The sequence below is a fragment of the Nycticebus coucang genome, chromosome 9 (genome assembly GCF_027406575.1).
Source record: "Nycticebus coucang isolate mNycCou1 chromosome 9, mNycCou1.pri, whole genome shotgun sequence".
NCBI classification, from domain to species: domain Eukaryota; kingdom Metazoa; phylum Chordata; class Mammalia; order Primates; family Lorisidae; genus Nycticebus; species Nycticebus coucang.
In genome coordinates, this window is record NC_069788.1 from 105,155,006 (window position 1) to 105,176,044 (window position 21,039).

Genomic DNA, 21,039 nt, shown 5'->3' on the forward strand with positions numbered 1-21,039 from the left:
TCACCAGGATTTGAACTCAGGTCTTTTTCTAAGATGAGGACCCTCTAGACCAGTGGTTCTCAACCTTCCTAATGCCACGCCCCTTTAATATGGTTCCTGTGTGTTGCGACCCATAGGTTGAGAACTGCTGCTCTAGACTTTTACAGTCTTTGGCTAAATTAACTTACCTTTTCAAATGGTTGAGGACTAAAAGCAAGACAAGAACATATTTCAAAAACAATTCAATTTGCATCTGTTCATCTTTGCCCAGATCAATTACAAAATAATGATTTCCCTCTGGAAGGTCTACCAGTCCCTTCCTTGCTTATTGCTGCCTACAGATCATAGCCCTGCCATTCAAGCATCACCTGTAAGAAACACAACCATGTGTCAAGAGAGAAACATTAATCTCTCCACAACTCTTTCTTCAAGGTAGATGGAAAAATAGGCAAATGACACTGTGGAAAGAGGCCAACAGTGTAACACACACTGATATTTCATCGTATGCTCAACACTATGTCACTGGCTACACAAAAAAGACTTATGTAAAGACTGTTGTGTTGGTACCAGGAATCCCATCGTATAATCATATATTCAATTTTTCCTGTCACTTCAGATAAAATAAACTTAGCAATTACTGATTGGATGCTCACTGGATGTTAACATACTCTGGGAAGAATCATTTGCAAGCAAATTATGAGATTAGAAAAGATTAATCATACTCCCTTGTGCCTCTACTTTCTACGTACTCTACTTTCCTCACGTTAAAGTGTTTAATTTTGGCCATATTTTCCTCTCACGTGAAAATATGCTTCCAAGAAAGGATTTTGCAGGCTCATGTATGTAGCCTTGGAAACCATGAGTAGGTTTGCTGGACATACAGTAGTTCCTCCTTATCCTCAGGTTTGCTTTCTGTGGTTTCAGCTACCCATAGTCAACCATGGTCCAAAAATAAATAATTTGGAAAATTAAAAAATAAATAATTTGTACATTTTAAATTGCATGCCACTCTGAGTAGGGTGATGAAATTTCGTGCTGTCCTGCTAGCCCAGAACTTGAATCATCCCTTTGTTCAATATATCCGCACTGTAGAAGCTACCCACCCATTAGTCACTTAGCAGTCTTCTTGGCTGTCAGACAGAAAAAAATAGTATATACAGTGCTTGGTGCTGTCTGGGGTGATAGGTATCCTTCAGGAGTGGAGAAACCTATCCTATAAGGGAGGATTGTTAGGTTCTGCATGTCCCTTCAGATTCTCTCTTCACTCTTCTTTATTTTTTGCTGTTCTCTAGACAATGATTTGAGCAAATCATATGAAAGACAGACAGCTCTGGCCCTCTGCCTTTTGATTTAATTTGACCAAGAGAGGCCCCTGGCAGGAAATGAGAGGAAGGGAGAAAAATGAAGCCAAGGTTAAATCTCCTGTCTGGCTTCCTCAAGGGTGCCTCAGGCTTACTGCCTCCTTTCAAGAAAGTCACAACTCTTCCCAAGGTGAACGTTTTCATAACTTCTTTCTTGTGGGATCTGATAATTGTTCTCTCTTCTAGCTCCTTTGGCCTAGAGGTAATAAACTGTGTTATCTCTTGTGCATTTTATTTTCTGCATACTCTTTGTAAATAATCCTTTTACTAAAACCTCATGGAACTATTCAGATTTTCTTGTGCCATGTTTTCTTCTGGGACCTTATATGATACAACTAAGGGTGTCAAACATATTTTAAAGGACCAACACATGAATGCCCAAAAGCCAAACTCTGGTGATAGAATTTCAACATTGGAGAAACTGAAGGAATTGTAGATTAAATCAATGATCTATTATCACAAAATTTCACAGTACACAGTAATACACAAACATTTGGCTCATGAGTCTTCAGGGTCCTTCTGATCTGGAGTAAATTGATAATCTCAGGTGACCTGGTCATGCACCTGCAGTCAGATGTGGGTTTTCTCGTTGGCTCTGCTGATCTTGGCTGAGTGCTCTCACTGTCTGAAAGACTGCTGGTGGATGGCTGATCTAAGCAAGCCTTGCCTAAAGCAACTAGGCTACATGGCTCTGGTCTATAAGTCTTTCCTCCATCTTTAAATTATTTTGGAACTTTAAATAATTTTGAGCCATAAATTATATGACAGGCAGCTGTAATCTAGGCAGCTATCACCTTTGTTTCTCTCATTATTCAGGGTGTCTCAAAATTCACCCATAAAGTTGTCGTACATAGGGAAAATGGAAAATTATAGCTAAATGTACTTTATTTACAAAATAGTCATTATAAAATTTTATGAAGAGGTGGCTAATATGTAGAGAATATTTTATACAATTTTGTAATAAATATTTTGTAAATAAAGGTACTTTTAGCTACAATTTCCCATTTTTTTCTCCATGTATGGAGACTTTGTGGGTGATTTTTGGGACACCCTATAGATTAGCCTTCTTCCTTACCAATATTGGTTTGTAAAATGTTTTAAATGACTGAAGTGCCCAGGGACGACACCTCCCTCTTCATTTGGATCTTCATTATAGATTAACATCCCTCTCACCACTCTCGCAAAAGACTTCATGGCTATCACATCATTTTAAGATGGAATGTTAAATATGTTCTTTTACACTGCAAAGGAAATACAAACAAGCTGTATAGAAAAAAACAACCGAAATGTAATTAATTAAATTGTCATAACTCATAAACCAGCCTTGTACAGATAACGCTATAGTCCTATTAAACTCCTTAGTCTTCTGTCTGTATAAGTAAGAGCTTAACTTTTAACTTCAGAGCACTGACCCTAGTCCTTTGGAGCCTGTGTCATCCAAATGTCTGTTCTCAGTTTTGCCTTTGAATAAGCTCATTAAAACTGGATTCTTCTTTTATTGATTATTTCGGGTTGATAGAATATTGTTAGGGCAATGGCAGAGGTTGAGAGGGGAGAAAGCCCAATTAAGCAAGTACTTTTCATGCTTCTCTTTACAGCAGACTTGCCTGTGAACATCTCACTGGTCAAGGCAGATCTCCAGGCCAGGTACAGAGGCAGAACAGAAACACACTATAACATTCCAAGGCACAGGGTGAGCCCCCAGCGACAGACAAGGAAGTTGAGCTACTGCCACAATCAGCAACTCTAGAGGTTTACATAGCTATCCTAGTCTTTGCCTTATAAGTGAAGTAACATTTTTTATGAGCCTAAAAAAGAAGATTAGACTGTCATGAGGCTAGGAGTAAGATGGTGCGTGCAAAGCTCAGAAGAATTCTTGATATGCTTAGAAAATGGTGAATAAACAAACACACTTTTTGCCTTTATATAAATGGGTCATATGTAGGGCTTTCATTAAACATAATGAAAGATTCAATTTGTGAATATGTCAATTTCCCATAAATCGACCTATAAGTTAATGTGATTCTGTGATATAACAAAAAATAATGCATGTTTAGTCTTTGTCTTGATTTCTAATATACATATATGTCTTAAATACCTTGGAATCTCTTGAGTGATGAGTATTTGAATGCTCATGAGATGGCTGGTGGCTGGGAGTCTCTAGCCAACTATAGGATATGGCTGATCAGAAAGACCGAGGTTAGAATTTCCAGCTCCCCTCCCCCCCATGGCCAATAGTGTACTCAATCACACCTATGAAACCTTCATAAAATCCTCTACGCAATGAGGTTCAGAGAGCTTCCAGATAATGAACATGTGGAGGTGCTGGGAGGGTGAGGTACTAGAGAGGGCATGGAAACCTTTTGTCCTTTCCCAACCTTTGCCCTATGCATCTCTTTTATTTGGCTGTTCCTGGGTTGTGTTCTTTGTAATAAACCAATAATAGTAAATCCCACACCTTTATGTGCTCTCTATTTCTAGCAATTATTGAACTTTATGAAGGGATAGTCAGAACTCCCAAATTTATAGCTGTTCAGTTAAAAGTACAAGTGACAAACTATGCCATCCGAAGTGATGGCAGCCTTGTAGGAATGAACTGTTAACTCCTGGGGTCTGACGCTAACTGCAGGTAGACAATGTCAGTACTGAATTGAATTGTGAGACCCCCATGTGGTAGCTGGAGAGCTATGGAATTGGCTGGTGTGAGGGGAAAAAACACATTTTCTGTCAGAAGTGGAAATATCTATCAAACTATCAGCAGGGTTACTTTCTAGAGATTAAATAGCTAATGTAGTAATTGTAATACAAGAGCTGATTAGAAGTATTAGCCATGTGATATGAAAAATAATATTAACATAATATTAACAATGCTTGGATACTTTCTGGAAGCCCTTGTATTTACATAAAGTTCAAAAAGCCAAAAATAGAAAAATGCTCTTAAAGAAGTATGCTATCAGGTTATCCTCCTATTGAAGAACATGGTATATCCTTACATTTATTTAAATCTTCTTTTGTTTTTCTCATTAATATATATATTTTTAAATTTTCAATGTAGTATAGAAGTCTTAAATAAGATGATAGATTTAAAACTGCTATTTTCTCAGTATGGCATGCAACAAATAGATTAGTAGGATGGTGAAAACAGACAAGGGATACATCCGTCCACCTTACTCATGCTCTTGTCCAACTAGATGAAAGTCCTCTGATCCCAAGGAGAGGGACTTTGGAGAATCATAAACCCTTGCAAGAGCCTTGTGCTACATGCCGTTTCCTGAAATAAACTTGCCTGTAAGATTAAGATCCAGCATTTGGGCACATTTGGAACCAGCTTTCTGTCTGCATGATTTTGAGTGCAGCAGCTCCACTGATGAACCTAATGCTCCAGGAGTAGGAAATATGGTGGCATGTTCATCTATCTAGGAGATCATCATATCAACTTCCCATGGGTCCCCAAGTGACTTTGAGAAGGTATTTGTGTCTTCTGAGGCCATGAACGATATTAGGTGGAAAGGAAAGCTTTTCAGGGGACCACAGTGGGGTCTGGATCAGTCACAGAGTGGAAAAGGATGTGACTGAATCCTTGTTAGAATTTAGATGTCAGAACTATGTATAGTAGTCAATGGAAGAGTGACAGATGGACCAGTTGCCATCTGCCAAATAAGCACTGGGCATCATCTAGGCTGGGACTCTGACAAGATGAGGACATTAGTTACAGATGCCAGCACAGCACCTGAGGCCAAAAACCATATTGCTTACTCTGCAGTAACATAAAGGGAATTGCTGAGCCACCTAGAGGTTTAGAATCAGAGCCAAGAGGTGGAGGAAACAGACAACACATTAAAGGGACTGAGAAGGGAGAGAATCCTAAATTATATTAAGCTTTAAATTAGGAATGACTAAGAAATGACTGAATGAGGACCAGAAAAAGAAATTCAGAAGTTATTGAATTTACTTTAAAATTCCAAGATTTGGTACAGAGTCAAAACTGTAGTTCAAAGTTAAGTTTGTTTTCATTACAGAAAAAGAAAAGAAAATCTAACATTTTATACACCTGAGTTTCATGGACTTTTGCAATGTAAAGAGTATGCCCAGCAGACAAAGGAAAGTAGTTAGGGTCAAATTTTAAACAGACTTTATTCACAAGAAGCAGTTTCAACTTTGGTGTGACTGAGAATAAATATTTCTAAGAAGAAGAGTAACATTCTGTAGGAGCAATATAGAATGTAGATTAAGGGAGAGCGACTTTGACAGCACATCACATAGGAAGCTTTTAAGAAATCTAAGCAAGAGATGATTAAGACTTCAATCAGAGCCTTGAAAATGAAGATGAGGATGGAACAGTAGGGTGTAAAGTATTTTCCAGGAGTAAAGATGATAACCATCTACTCAAATCTTCAAGGCATGAGAAAAGTTTGAAGATTGTTGTGTGGCATGTTGAGAGGGAGGGTCAAGTTTAGGGGCAGAAACATTCCATTCTGTTTTGTACATGGATTTGAGGTATCTATATAATAGTGAGGTAAAGACTTGTAGTGGAAAGTTATACATCCAAGTCAGGAACTCAAGGGAACTGAACAATTGAACATGACAATAATGGTGGCTGACTGCTTTCTGTACCAAGAATTCTTTTAAGAATAGCTTTTGGAGAAAGAGAACACAGAACATCTAGTTATCTCCATCCTACTTCACTGAGTAGGTGGTAATTTGTAGAGCTCTGGGGAAATTGCTGCACCCAGTACGCCAGTGTGATACCTAAGGTCTCACAGCTGGAGATACATTTCTTTTGTTCCAGTGCCTTATCACTTGGTCCTTTTTTTAAATGCAAGTATTCTATACGTGATACACCACTGTAATCCTCATATCTTCATGAAAATAATTTGGGAGGAAGGAAAATAAGAAAGATACTAGAGGGCGATAGAAGAGATGGGAATGCGTGGATATAATTACATCTCTGCTTCATATTTTGGTCGAGCTTGCTCTGTGAATAAAACTTGGGAGCCACACCTCTGAGTCAAAGATACGTTTTTGGAAATTAAAATGCTTGATATTGCAGCCACTATTTCAAACTTATATATGTTCATCCTCTGATAGGGATGGTCTTTCCAGTGATATCTCAGTCATTACTCTGTCCCCTGTGCCTTTAGAAAACCCTCTTGGAGGCAGCATGTCCTGATGTGTAGAATATGCGCCACATCATTGGAGGTCAAGTTGGACACTGACCATATCCCTGAAGAGGCTCATGGTTGGGCCCTTCCATAGAGCTGAAGGGCATTTGGTTATAAATTCAGGTGCAGTAGAGACTTCACTTAGTTGACCTGAGGAGAATGATGTTTTGGAGGGGCCAAAGAGCTGTTTTTTATTTGTTTGTTTGTTTTTAGAGACAGAGTCTCACTTTGTCACCCTCAGTCGAGTGCTGTGGTGTCACAGCTCACAGCAACCTCCAATTCTCTTGCCTCAGCCTCCCAAGTGCTGGGACTACAGGCACCCGCCACAATGCCTGGCTATTTTTTGTTGCAGTTTGGCCAGGTTTGAACCACCACCCTCAATATATGGGTCCAGCACCCTACTCACTGAGCCACAGATGCCACCCCGAAGAGCTATTATCTCTAGATTGTGTCCAGATTTTGTAACTGAGACACTGAGAAGTTAGGTTAATTCTCCTAGAGATTCAAGAAACTATGCTTAAAAATTCCACTTTATCCTACTTCTCCCAATGATAAGAACTTGTCTCTGTTTTGGTTTCTAAATATGTAAAGTGAGGATAATAAAGTCAATTATATAAGATTGTTCAAGTATCAAGTAGTATAAAACATCAGAGTGACAATGTGTTTATAACTTTACATGCAGGAGCTCACTGAATGTTGGTTGTATAATGCTCACAGTGACTAGTCTAGAGCAGTGAGTTTCTCTTTCATTCCTATGTGGAGTTTCCTGAAATATATCTCCTTTCAAATGCCTTTGTATAAAAAGGCAGGACTCAAAAGAAACTACACATGAAAAGGGACAGGCAGTCATGTGAATTTAAAACATTGGATGGAAAGTGAGATTAAATGGTACACTAAAACCATTACTGTATCTGTGTTGAATAATTATGCATCTTCCCATCATTCCTTCTTGGAAAGGACACATCATCATGAATAGGTTTTCCCTGAAAATTGCCAGATGGCACACTCTGTTCAGAGGGGTGATAAATTCAGGCAATAGCTGCAATTTCAAATGGAAGATAACTTACTCCACTTTCTCACTAAATTTTCTGAGTTGGACGGGGCAGCATTCCCAGGGGAGTGGTGACATACTCTATGACATCACAATATGTGAAGCATATTGTTGCATCCCATCAGTGAAATAACATTCTCTGATGGTGCTTTGGAAGGATGTTGTTAACCAAAACCACAAAAATAGGGATGTTGTCACTTTCCCTTGGCATATAAGAAAAACATGGATATTTTGATGTGTCCAGTTATATGCAAATTCAGCATAGTTAATGAAAAGATCAGTTTCCAAAGTACTATTGCATTGAATAAAGAAGGTATGATTATAAAGAAAGTAATAAATTTAAAGTAATTTGCAGGGGGTCATCTGTTGAAGCCCATCACATCCAGGGGATGTGTATATGTGTATGTGTGTGCCTTAATGTATATGTGTACAGTTATATATACACATACACTATATTAGAATTTTTCCTACCACTTAATTTAATATTTTAAAAAGTTCAATGGGTAATAAAAACAACTACTACACATTAGTACTATGTTTTTAAACATTTTCTGCTAGATTCCCAGTTGTTCATAAATGATAATCTAGAAAACAGAATGTCTGATAACAACTAACACATTTGCATGTGTTATAAAACAGCATTTTCCCATGGACTTTAGAAGTTACACCTCTGCTATAACTCTAATTTCTGGACTCTCATGCTATCAGCATCTCCCTTTGAGGAATGACTTACTAAAGCCATCTTTTTAATGAAAATTTCATATTCAGAAAGTGATGGTTCTTTCTTGGCAGGCCTTACCTCTCACTCAGCTAAACTTGAAGTCATTTTTCTGAAGGGAGCCCTGCTATTGGAATGACTTGAACAAAAACTCACATCAAATATAAAAGCCTTTGGAAGAGACCTGGGATTGGCTTTTGGGATGGTTATAATTCAAATGCAAATGTATTTCATCAGTGGTTTGCTGGGATGCCAAATTTTGGGGAAAAGAAGAACTGACTACTGATCATTTGCACTTTTCTATCAATGAACAGAATAAAAACAATAGAACCGATATTTTTTATTCAAAACAATCTCATAAAAGAAAGCACTGCAATGCCCAACCCATCATTTCAGAGAAACAGTACCAACAAGGCCACCTTTAGTATTTCACATTGACTTGGACTTCTAAAAATAAGAAAAAAAATTGTTGACTATGTTTATACTTTATGGAAATTAAAACATACAATGTAAAAAAGAATAAAATCACTATTTTTTCTTGCATCTAAAAATATTACTATTAAAATTTCAGGTGTATTTCATTCTAATTTTTTTTTTGGTTGTTTGTTGATTTGTTTTACTGGGTATTATTTACAGAATTGTGTTTTAGCAACTTTTTTTTACTTAATGTTAGAAAAATCTCTTCCTAAACATATCTTTATATCTTTTAAAGTTTGCTTACTATTCTATAATGTAGTTTTTTAAGAATTTATTTTACTTCAGGGAAACACTGGACATTGAGGTGCTTAAAAAATTTAGGATTATTTCTTTATAACAGATTGCCTAAAGATGGAATTAATAGTCCAAAGTCAGGAGAATTTGTTAAAGCTTTTGATAGAGAGTACAAAATGGCTTTGCTTCCCACAGTAGCAAAGGCCCTTCCAAGGCCCTTCCCAAGGGCCTGTATCTATGAAACTTTACCAAAACTCTTAGTTTCTTCTAACTCCCTACATTTGTGGTCCAGGTGACTGGGCTTCTTCCCATTCCATTGGGTACCTGCCCAGGAGGGGTGTGGTGGAGACAAAGAATAGAATCTGCACGTGCACAGAGGCAGCATACTCCCAGGGTGGGGCTGAGTCACAATTGCTGCTTTTGAGAGCCCAAGATGAAACTGGCCCCCAAGGGAGCATAGCTGGGACAAAAGCAGGTGTGTCAGCAGTATTGGCCCAGGGAAGGGCAAGAACTGAGAGCCGTTTGTGAGCTTTAACTGTGCCCACCCCAACACAGAGTGCAGCAGAGATGCCAGATCTGTGAGAATTGGCATAGTAGCAATGACACAGGGTGGGGCTGAGTCACAGTTTCTGTGAATTCAAATAGTGCCTGGCCTGCAGGTGAATATAGCCTGGACAGAAATGCAAATTCTGTGAGAATATAAGTGGCAGCAACATCAATTGGGGGTGGGGCTGGAACTGAGTGAAACTCTAAGCCTCCATGAAGCACCCGAGGTAGTCAGGGTTCAGCTCCCCCTGCCAGCTGGTGGCAGAGTGTGGTAGCCTGGCCAAGGAGACATAGATCTCCCAGTGACTCAGGCAGGTGCAAACTGCTGGTACATCTGCTCACTGGAGGGAACTGGGTCACAGCCCTGTGGGGTTATCAGTGACTGGGCATGACAGAGGTGCAAGGTGGGGAAGGAGACATCAACCTTCCCAGACTAATTCATTTGCTGGATGGGCCCTTCTGGCTCCATGGAGCAGCAGAGTGAGTCATACTCGAGCTGCCAGCAGACCCCTGCTATCTAGTTGCTGGAAACCTTTTGAACTCTCCAACTTGAGACTGGGTGCTGACTGGGACAATTCATTTGGAACTCCTGACCTGGGCCACTCACCCAACATGGTACCCTGGTTGTGTTGTTGTGGAAAGGTTTGATTTTCCTTTTCCAGTTGTTGCCTGTGGGAGATGGGGTATCTTAGTTGCTTGTATTTCTCCACAGCTGAGACTTCAACCCAGAGTTACTGATTCACTATGATTGGACAGAGACCAGCTGAAAACAAGACAGAGCCACTTAGCCCCACCACACCAAGCAGGTCCCCAGTGTCTCAAGCTGTAGGACCGTACAGGTCATTTGCAAAGCTGTAGGGGAAAACCTGCAGTCACCAGTCCCAGCTCTTGGGCAAAGGGCTGGTTAATCACTACTCCAGGAGCCCCCAATCCAATTTCACCTTATTTGCTCATCTAGCTGAATGGTGAAAAATAATCATGGAGCAGAATCAGTGGAAAAACTTTGGCAACATGAATAATCAGAGTAGATCAACTCCCCCAAGGAACAACAAGGTGGACACACCAGAAGATCCCATTCATAAACAAATGGCTGAGGTATCAGAAATCAAATTCAGAATTTGGATTGCAAATAAGATTACAGAATGGAAGTTGGAATTAAAAATTCAAGGAGCATTTCAAAAGTTGTCTCAACAATTCAATGAATTCAAAGAAAAATTGAAAGATTTTGACAAATTGAGGCAAGAACTTGCAGCCCTCAAAGATCTGAGAAATACAGTAGAATCCCTCAGTAACAGAATGGAGCAGGCAAAAGAAAAGATTTCTGACATTGAAGACAAAGTTTTTGAACGTTCCTAAATGCTCAAAGAGGAAGAGAAGTGGAGAGCAAAAATGAATCATTCTTTCAGAGAGATCTGGGACAATTCAAAGAAAACTAATATTCATCTTATAGGAATTCCTGAAGGCAATGAGGTTGCTTTGAAAGAGTCAGATGCTCTACTCCAAGAGATAATCATGGAGAACTTCCTAAACATGGCAAGAGATGCTGAAATTCAGATAGCAGACAGTTTCAGAACCCCAGCATGACTCAACCAAAATAAAGCATCTTCCAGACACATTATAATTAACTTTGCCAAAGTTTATATGAAGGAGAAAATTCTGCAAGCAACCAGACTTAAGAAAACCATAACCTATGAGGGGAAAAATATTAAAATGACTGCAGATCTCTCTACTGAAACCTTTCAAGCTAGAAGAGGGTGGTCATTGACCTTTAACTTCATTATACAAAATAACATTCAACCCAGGATCCTATATTCAGCTAAACTGAGTTTCATTTTTGATGGAGATATTAAATACTTTAATGACATTCGCATGTTGAAGAAATTTGCCATAACTAAACCAGCTCTCCAGGATATTCTCAGACCTATCCTCCATAATGAACAACATAATCCTCTACCACCAAAGTAAACTACTGAGAAACTTTTGATCAAATTCCAATTTCAGAGTGCTGAAAGGATTAAAAAAGGCCACAGGACATTTGAAAAACTTGATACCCAAAATTCTACCAGACTTATCAATATTCTCAATTAATGTGAATGGCTTAAATTGTCCTCTAAAGAAGCACATGTTGGCTGACTGGAAACAAAACTTCAGGCCAGATATCTGCTGCATACAAAAATCTCATCTTACCTTAAAAGGTAAATACAGGCTCAGCGTGAAGGGATGATCATCTATAAATCAGGCAAATGGAAATCAGAAAAAAGCAAGTGTTGTAATTTTATTTGCAGATACAATAAGCTTTAAACCAACAAAAGATAAGGATGGTCACTTCATATTTGTTAAGGGTAACACTCAACATGATGAGATTTCAATTATTAACAGTTATGCACCTAACCACAATGTTCCTCAATTTGTAAGAGAGACTATAACAGACATGAGCAACTTTTCCTCCAGCACCATAATAGTTAGAGATTTTAACACCCCTTTGTCAGTGTTGGACAGATCCTTCAATAAGAAACTAAGGAAGGAAATTTTAAACTTAAACTTAACCATTTTAGACTTAAACTTAACCATTCAACAATAGGATTTAACAGAGATCTATGGAGCATTTCATCCTAACAAAACTGAATACACATTCTTCTCATCAGCCCATGGAACATCCTCCAAAACTGATCATATCTTAGGTCACAAGTCTAACCTCAGAAAATTTAAAAGAATAGAAATTATTCCTTGAATCTTCTTGGAACATCATGGAATAAAAGTTGAACTCAGTAACAACAGGAATCTGCATACTCATACAAAAACATGGAAGCTAAATAACCTGATGCTGAATGATAGCTGGGACATAGATGAGATTAAGAAGGAAATTACCAAATTTTTGGAACAAAACAGGAATCTACAGAAGACATAAAGACATGAATTATCGGAACCTCTGTGATACCACAAAGGCAGTCCTAAAAGGGAAATTTATAGCACTGCAAGCCTTCCTCAAGAGAATGGAAAGAGAGGAAGTTAACAACTTCATGGGACATCTCAAGCAACTGGAAAAGGAAGAACATTCCAATCCCAAACCCAGCAGAAAAAAAGAAATAACCAAAATTAGAGCAGAATTAAATTAAATTGAAAACAAAAGACTTATGCAACAGATCAATAAATCTAAAAGTTGTTTTTTTGAAAAGGTCAATAAAATAGATAAACCCTTGGCTAAGCTAATCAGGAATAAAAGAGTAAAGTCTCTAATTTCATCAATCGGAAATGACAAAGATGAAATAACAACAGACTCCTCAGAAATTCAAAAAATTCTTAATGAATATTACAAGAAACTCTATTCTCAGAAATACGAAAATCTGAAGGAAATAGACCAATACTTGGAAGCATGCCACCTTCCTAGACTTAGCCAGAATGAAGTGGAAATGTTGATCAGACCTATGTCAAGCTCTGAAATAGCATCAACTATCCAAAATCTCCCAAAAAAGAAAAGTCTGGAATTATAGGCTTCACATCAGAATTCTACCAAACCTTTAAAGAGGAACTAGTACCTATATTACTTAACCTTTTCCAAAATACAGAAATAGAAGGAATACTACCCAACACATTCTATGAAGCAAACATCACCTTGATCCCCAAACCAGGAAAAGCCCCAACAAGGAAAGACAATTATAGACCAATATCTCTAACGAATATTGATGTAAAAATACTCAATAAGATCCTAGCAAACAGAATCCAGTGACACATCAAACAAATTATACACAATGACCAAGTGGGTTTTATTTCATGGTCTCAAGGCTGGTTTAATATACATAAATCTATAAATATAATTCACCACATAAACAAATTAAAAAACAAAGACCATATGATTCTCTCAATTGATGCAGAAAAAGCTTTTGATAATATCCATCATCCTTACATGATCAGAACACTTAAGAAAATGGGTATAGAAGAGACATTTCTTAAACTGATAGAGGCCATCTACAGCAAATCCATAGCCAAAATCGTATTGAATGGAGTTAAATCGAAATCATTTCCACTCAGATCAGGAACCAGGTAAGGTTGTCCATTGTCTCCACTGCTTTTTAACATTGTAATGGAAGTCTTAGCCATCACAATCAGGCAAGAAAAGGCGATCAAGGGTATCCATATAGGGTCAGAGGAGATCAAACTTTCAGTCTTCATAGATGATATGATTGTATATCTGGACAACCTTAGGGATTCAACTAAAAAACTCTTAGAAGTGATCAAGGAATACAGCAATGACTCAGGTTACAAAATCGATACTTACAAATCTTTAGCCTTTATATATACCAACAATAGTCAAGCTGAAGAAATAGTCAAGGACTCTATTCCTTTTACAGTTATGCCAAAGAAGGTGAAATATTTTAGAGTTTACCTAACCAAGGACATGTAAGATCTCTATTAAAAAAAAAAAAAACTATGAAACTCTAAGGAAAGAAATAGCTGAAGATGTTAAAAAATGGAAAAACATACCATGCTCATGGTTGGTAAGAATCAACATTGTTAAAATGTCCATACTACTCAGAGCAATATACAATATTAACACAATGCCTATTAACACACCACTGTCATACTTTAAAGACCTTGAAAAAATAATACTTGGCTTTATATGAAATCAGAAAAAACCTTGAATAGCCAAGATATTACTCAGAAATAAAGACAAATTGGGAAGAATCATGCTACCTGACTTCAGATTATACTATAAATCAGTAGTGATCAAAACAGCATGGCACAAAAATAGAGAGGTAGATGTATGGAACAGAATAGAGAACCAAGAGAGGAACCCAGCTACTTACTGTCATTTGATCTTCGATAAGCCAATTAAAAACATTCAGTGGAGAAAAGACTCTCTATTTAACAAATGGTGCTGGGTGAACTGGTTGGTGACCTGTAGAAGACTAAAACTGGACCCACACCTTTCACCATTAACTAAGATAGATTCTTACTGGATAAAAGATTTAAATTTAAGACATGAAACTATAAAAATACTAGAAGAAAGTGAAGGGAAAACACTTGAAGAAATCGGCCTGGGAGAATATTTTATGAGGAGGACCCCTCCCCCCCCCGCCCCGGGTAACTGAGGCAACACCAAAAATACATTACTGGAATCTGATCAAACTAAAAAACTTCTGCACAGCCAAGAACACAGTAAGTAAAGCAAGCAGACAGCCCTCAGAATGGGAGAAGATAATTTGCAGGTTATGTCTCTGACAAAGGTTTAATAACAGAAATCCACAGAGAACTCAAACGTATTCACAAGAAAAGAACAAGTGATGCCATCTCAGGCTGGGCAAGGGACTTGAAGAGAAACTTCTCTGAAGAAGACAGGTGTACAGCCAACAGACACATGAAAAAATGCTCATCATCCTTAATCATCAGAGAAATGCAAAGCAAAACTACGTTGAGATATCATCTAACTCCAGTAAGATTAGCCCACATCACAACCCCCCCCCAACCATAGATATTGGTGTGGAAGTGGAGAAAAGGGAACACTTCTGCATTGCTGGTGGGAATGCAAACTAATACATTCCTTTTGGAAAGATGTTTGGAGATCACTTAGGGATCTAAAAATAGATCTGCCATTTGATCCTTTAATTCCTTCATTAGGTATATATCTAGAAGGCCAAAAATCACTTTATAACAAAGGTATTTGCACCAGAATGTTTATTGTAGCCCAATTCATAATTGCTAAGTCACAGAAGAAGCCCAAGTGCCCATCAACCCATTAATGGATTAATAAATTGTGGTATATGTACACCATGGAATATTATGCAGCCTTAAAAAATATGGAGACTTTACCTCTTTCATATTTACATGGATGGAACTGGAACTATTCTTCTTAGCAAAGTATCTCAAGAATGTAAGACGAAGTATCCAATGTACTCAGCCCACTATGAAACTAATTTATAAACACTGACATTTCCATATGAAAGCTATAACCCAAATATAGCCCAAGATGAAGGGGAAATAGGAGAGAGAGGGTAAGGAAGGGGTGAGGATGAGTGGACGGGGGTAATTGGTGGGACCACACCTTTGGTGCATTTTATAAGGGTACATGTTAAATCTGCTAAGGGTAGAATATAAATATCTTAACACACTAAGAAAATGCGGTGAAGGCTATGTTAACCAGTTTGATGGAAGTATTTCAAATTGTATATAAAACAAGCACATTGTACCCCATAATTGTATTAATGTACACAGCTATGTTTTAATAAAAAAAAATGGTGAGCTAACAAATATTCAAAAAAATACTCATCATCCCTAATTATTAGAGAAATGCAAATGAAAACCACCCTGAGATGTCATCTAACCCCAGCAAGAATAGCCCACATCAAAAAATCTCAAAACTGCAAATGCTGGCATGGATGCGGAGAGAAGGGAATACTTTTACACTGATGGGACTACAAAGTAATGCAACCTTTTTTGAAGGAAGTATGGAGAACCCTCAAAGAACTCAAGCTAGACCTCCCACTTGGTCCTGCAATCTCATTACTAGGCATCTACCCAGAAGGAAAAAAATCCTTTTACAATAAGGACACTTGCATTAGACTGTTTATTGCAGCTCAATTTACAATGTGGAACAGCCTAAATGCCCAAGAATCCAGGAATGAATTAACAAGCAATGGTATATTTATACCATGGAATACTAGTCAGCCATTAAAAAAGATGGAGACTTTGTATCCTTTGTATTAACCTGAATGGGAGTGGAACACATTATTCTTAGTAAAGCATCACCAAGAATGGAGAAGCATGAATCCTATGTACTCAATTCTCATATGAGGACAATTGATGACCTAGTACACAGTGGGAGGTGGGGGAAAGGAAGGGGAGAGCAGAGATAGGGAAGGAGGAAAGGGCATGGGGAAGGTAAGAGCAGAGAGAAGAAAGGAAGGAAGGGGTGGAGCAAGGGAAGAGCAGAAAGAGGATAGAAGGCAGGGGGTGGGGGTCATGGTGTGTGTCACACCTGTTTGGGGTGGGACACAACTATAAGAGGGACTTAACCTAACAAATGCAATCCATGTAACCTGAAGCTTTGTACCCTCGATGAATCCCCAACAATTAAAAAAAAGTGGTGAGTTAATGCCTTTTATGACAATTTGGATGCAGCAGGAGACCATTCTTCTACATGAAGTACAGCAAGAATGGAAAAACAAACACCACATTTACTCACAAGTAAATTGGAGCTAATTGATCAACATTCATATGCACATATGGTAGTGAAACTCACTGGAGGCCAAGTAAATGGAGAGGGGGAGGAGGGAGCAGGTAAATTCATACCTAATGGCTACAGTGCCCACTATCTGGGTGATGGGCACACTTATAACTTTGGTTTAAACTACACAAGAGCAAGTCATGTTACCAAAATGATCACATCCCATAATATTTTGAAATTTTAAAAAATCATAATAAATCAAGAGAAAACGCTCATTAGAGCTGTAAGATAGGTATTGATAACAATGTTTGGGGACAGAGAGAAGATCAAGACCAGTGGAGGAATCAGAAAAGACTTACTGGAAGAGTTGTTGGGAAGCACAAGACATGTCCAGCATATAATAATAATAATAATAATAATAACGTGATAGTTAATATACACTAAGATTTTACCATTTTCAAGTGTATTCTTCTAAAAGTTGTATTCTTTTGTGTTAAAAATGAAATCAGGGTCAATTTACCCATTAGGCACAATGCTTAGGACCCACAAATCTCATAGGGCCATTGAAACAGTTTTAATTTCTTTTAAAATCAAAAGGAAAAATAATATAAACCAGTGTGGGATCATTATTCTAAGGCAGTTATAAAATATAGTTTTTAATATTATTTTCATGGTGGAAATACCCATGAAGGAAAAAGTGCACATGGCCCATAAAAGACATAATATGGTGCTAATTGGAACCATCCTCGGTTTTTCTAATTTCTTTGTTTCTACACACAAACTATATTCCAAATATGTTTCTCTTTCTCCGTGTTCTTGTATCAGACAAAGGAAAACCACCATAATCTCTTAGATGGATTACAATATGAACTCTTAATCAGTTCCCTATTTTTACTCTTGTCCCCGACAGCCCATTTTCTATACAACTGTCCAGTGAACTGTGATCATTCCTCTGCTTAAAATGGTCTCATGGCTTCTTATTACACTAAAATTAAAATTTCATCATCCTCTTAAAGGGCCCTGCCTACCAATCTGAACTCAGTTTCTATTATTTTCACCACCATGACATGAAAGCATAGCCATGCTGGTCTTTTCTCTGTTCATTGAACACTCTTGTCTTGGAATGTTCTCATTTCAGGTTCCTTCATATGCAATGTTCCCACTTCCTCTCGTTTTGCATGACTTTAGTTTCCAACATTTATAGTTTTCTTTCCCAATAGTTAAGTCTGGATTCCTATGTGAACCCCTGTAGAACCCCTTTCACAACCACAAAATCAGATGATTACATATATTATTATCCCATTTCTAATTTTATACAGAACATGTATTTATTTGTGATTTTTTTTTTATTATCTATCCTCTTTGACTGAAAAGTGAGCTTTTTGAGAAAGACCATGGTATACTCAGAGTTTAGAAAAGTACCAAGCAGGTAGTAGACTCACACACATGCTCTCTTTCTCTCTCTCTCTCTACACACAGACACACACACACACACACACACACTCCATAAAGTTTGTGTACAGTTTAAAACAGGTAGCTATTTTAAATTGCACATAAACTTTATGGCCACACACACACACACACACATATATATATATATACATAGTGTATATACAGTGTCTATTACTTATATGGCATTGGGGTTCAATGTGGAATACATAAATTTGGTCCCTGCCCTCTTGGAGCTTACAGTCTAGAAATATTTACATTTGTTATCTTGATAAATCTTGCAAGGCATAATTTTATAATCTCATTTTTTCCGAGGCCAATACTGAGACAAAACAGGTCAATTCTTTTTTTTTTTTTTTTTATTAAATCATAGCTGTGTACATTGATATGATCATGGTCTAGCTTCACAGACCGTTTGACACACTTTCATCACACTGGTTAACATAGCCTTCCTGGCATTCTCTCAGTTACTGTGCCAAGACACTTACATTCCACATTTACCAAGTTTCACATATACCCTTGTAAGATGCACCGCTGGTGTAATCCCACCAATCCCCTTCCCTCTACCTACCTCCCTCATTCCTCCCCTCCTTTTCCCCCTTCTCCCTATTCTTAGGTTGTAACTGGGTTATAGCTTTCATGTGAAAAGCCTAAACTGGTTTCATAGTAGGGCTGAGTACATTGGGTACTTTTTCTTCCATTCTTGAGATACTTTACTAAGAAGAATATGTTCCAGCTCCATTCATGTAAACATGAAAGAGGTAAAGTCTCCATCTTTCTTTAAGGCTGCATAATATTCCATGGTTATTCCACATATACCACAATTTATTAATCCATTCATGGATCGATGGGCACTTGGGCTTTTTCCATGACTTAGCAATTATGAATTGGGCTGCAATAAACATTCTGGTACAAATATCTTTGTTATGTTGTGATTTTTGGTCTTCTGGGTATATGCCCAGTAGAGGGATTACAGGATTGAATGGCAGATCTATTTTTAGATCTCTAAGTGCTCTCCATATCTCTTTCCAAAATGAATGTAATAATTTGCATTCCCACCAGCAGTTCAAAAGTGTTCCCTTTTCTCCACATCCGCACCAACATCTCTGGTCTTGGGATTTTGTGATATAGGCTAGTCTCACTGGAGTTAGATGGTATCTCAAAGTAGTTTTGATTTGCATTTCTCTGATGATTAAAGATGATGAGCATTTTTTCATATGCCTGAAGGCCACGTGCCTGTCTTCTTCACAGAAGTTTCTCTTCAAATCCCTTGCCCAGCCTGCGATGGGATCCCTTGTTCTATTCTTGCTAATGCGTTTGTGTTCTCTGTGGATTCTGGTTATTAAACCTTTGTCTGAGACATAACCTGCAAATATCTTCTCCCATTCTGAGGGCTGTTTGCTTGCTTTACTTACTGTGTTCTTGGCTGTGCAGAAGCTTTTTAGTTTGATCAAGTCCCAGTAGTGTATTTTTGAAGCTACTTCAATTGCCTGGGGGGGGGGGTGTCTTCCTCATAAAATACTCGCCCAGACCAATTTCTTCAAGGGTTTTCCCTACACTTTCCTCTAGTATTTTTATAATTTCATGTCTTAAGTTTAAATCTTTAATCCAGTGAGAGTCTATCTTAGTTAATGGTGAAAAGTGTGGGTCCAGTTTCAGTCTTTTACAGGTTGCCAGCCAGTTCATCCAGCACCATTTGTTAAATAGGGAATCTTTTCCCCACTGAATGTTTCTAATTGGCTTGTCAAAGATTAAATAACAGTAAGTAGCTGGATTCATCTCTTGGTTCTCTATTCTGTTCCAGACATCCACGTCTCTGTTTTTGTGCCAATACCATGCTGTTTTGATCACTAGCAATTTGTAGTATAGTCTGAGGTCTGGTAGCATAATTCCTCCTGCTTTATTTTTATTTCTGAGTAATGTCTTGGCTATTCGAGGTTTTTTCTGATTCCATATAAAATGAAGTATTGTTTTTTCAAGATCTTTAAAGTATGACAGTGGAGCTTTAATAGGGATTGCATTGAAATTATATATTGTATGGACATTTTAAGAATGTTGATTCTTTCTAGCCATGAGCATGGTATGTTTTTCCATTTGTTAATATTTTCAGCTATTTCTTTTCTTAGAGTTTCATAGTTCTCTTTATAGAGATCTTTCACGTCCTTTGTTAGATAAATTCCCAAATATACAACAGATCAATAAATCAAAAAGCTGGTTTTTCGAAAAGGTCAATAAAATAGATAAACCTTTGGCCAACCTAATCACGAAAAAAGTAAAATCTCTAATCTCATCAATCAGAAACAACAAAGACGAAATAACAACAGACTCCGCAGAAATACAAAAAATCCTTAATGAATATTACAAAAAACTTTATTCTCAGAAATATGAAAATCTGAAGGAAATTGACCAATACTTGGAAGCACGTCACCTTCCAAGACTCAGCCAGAATCAAGTGGAAATGTTGAACAGGCCCATATCAAGTTTGGAAATAGCATCAACCATACAAAACCTCCCTAAAAAGAAAAGCCCGGGACCAGATGGTTTCACGTCAGAATTCTACCGAACCTTTAAAGAGGAATTAGTACCTATATTACTCAACCTGTTCCAAAAGGTAGAAAAAGGAGAAAGACTACCCAACACGTTCTATGAAGCAAACATCATCCTGATCCCCAAGCCAGGAAAAGACCCAACAAGAAAAGAAAATTATAGACCAATATCACTAATGAATATAGATGTAAAAATATTCAACAAGATCCTAACAAACAGAATCCAGCAACATATCAAACAAATTATACATCATGACCAAGTCGGTTTTATCCCAGGTTCTCAAGGCTGGTTCAATATACGTAAATCTATAAATGTAATTCAGCACATAAACAAATTAAAAAACAAAGACCATA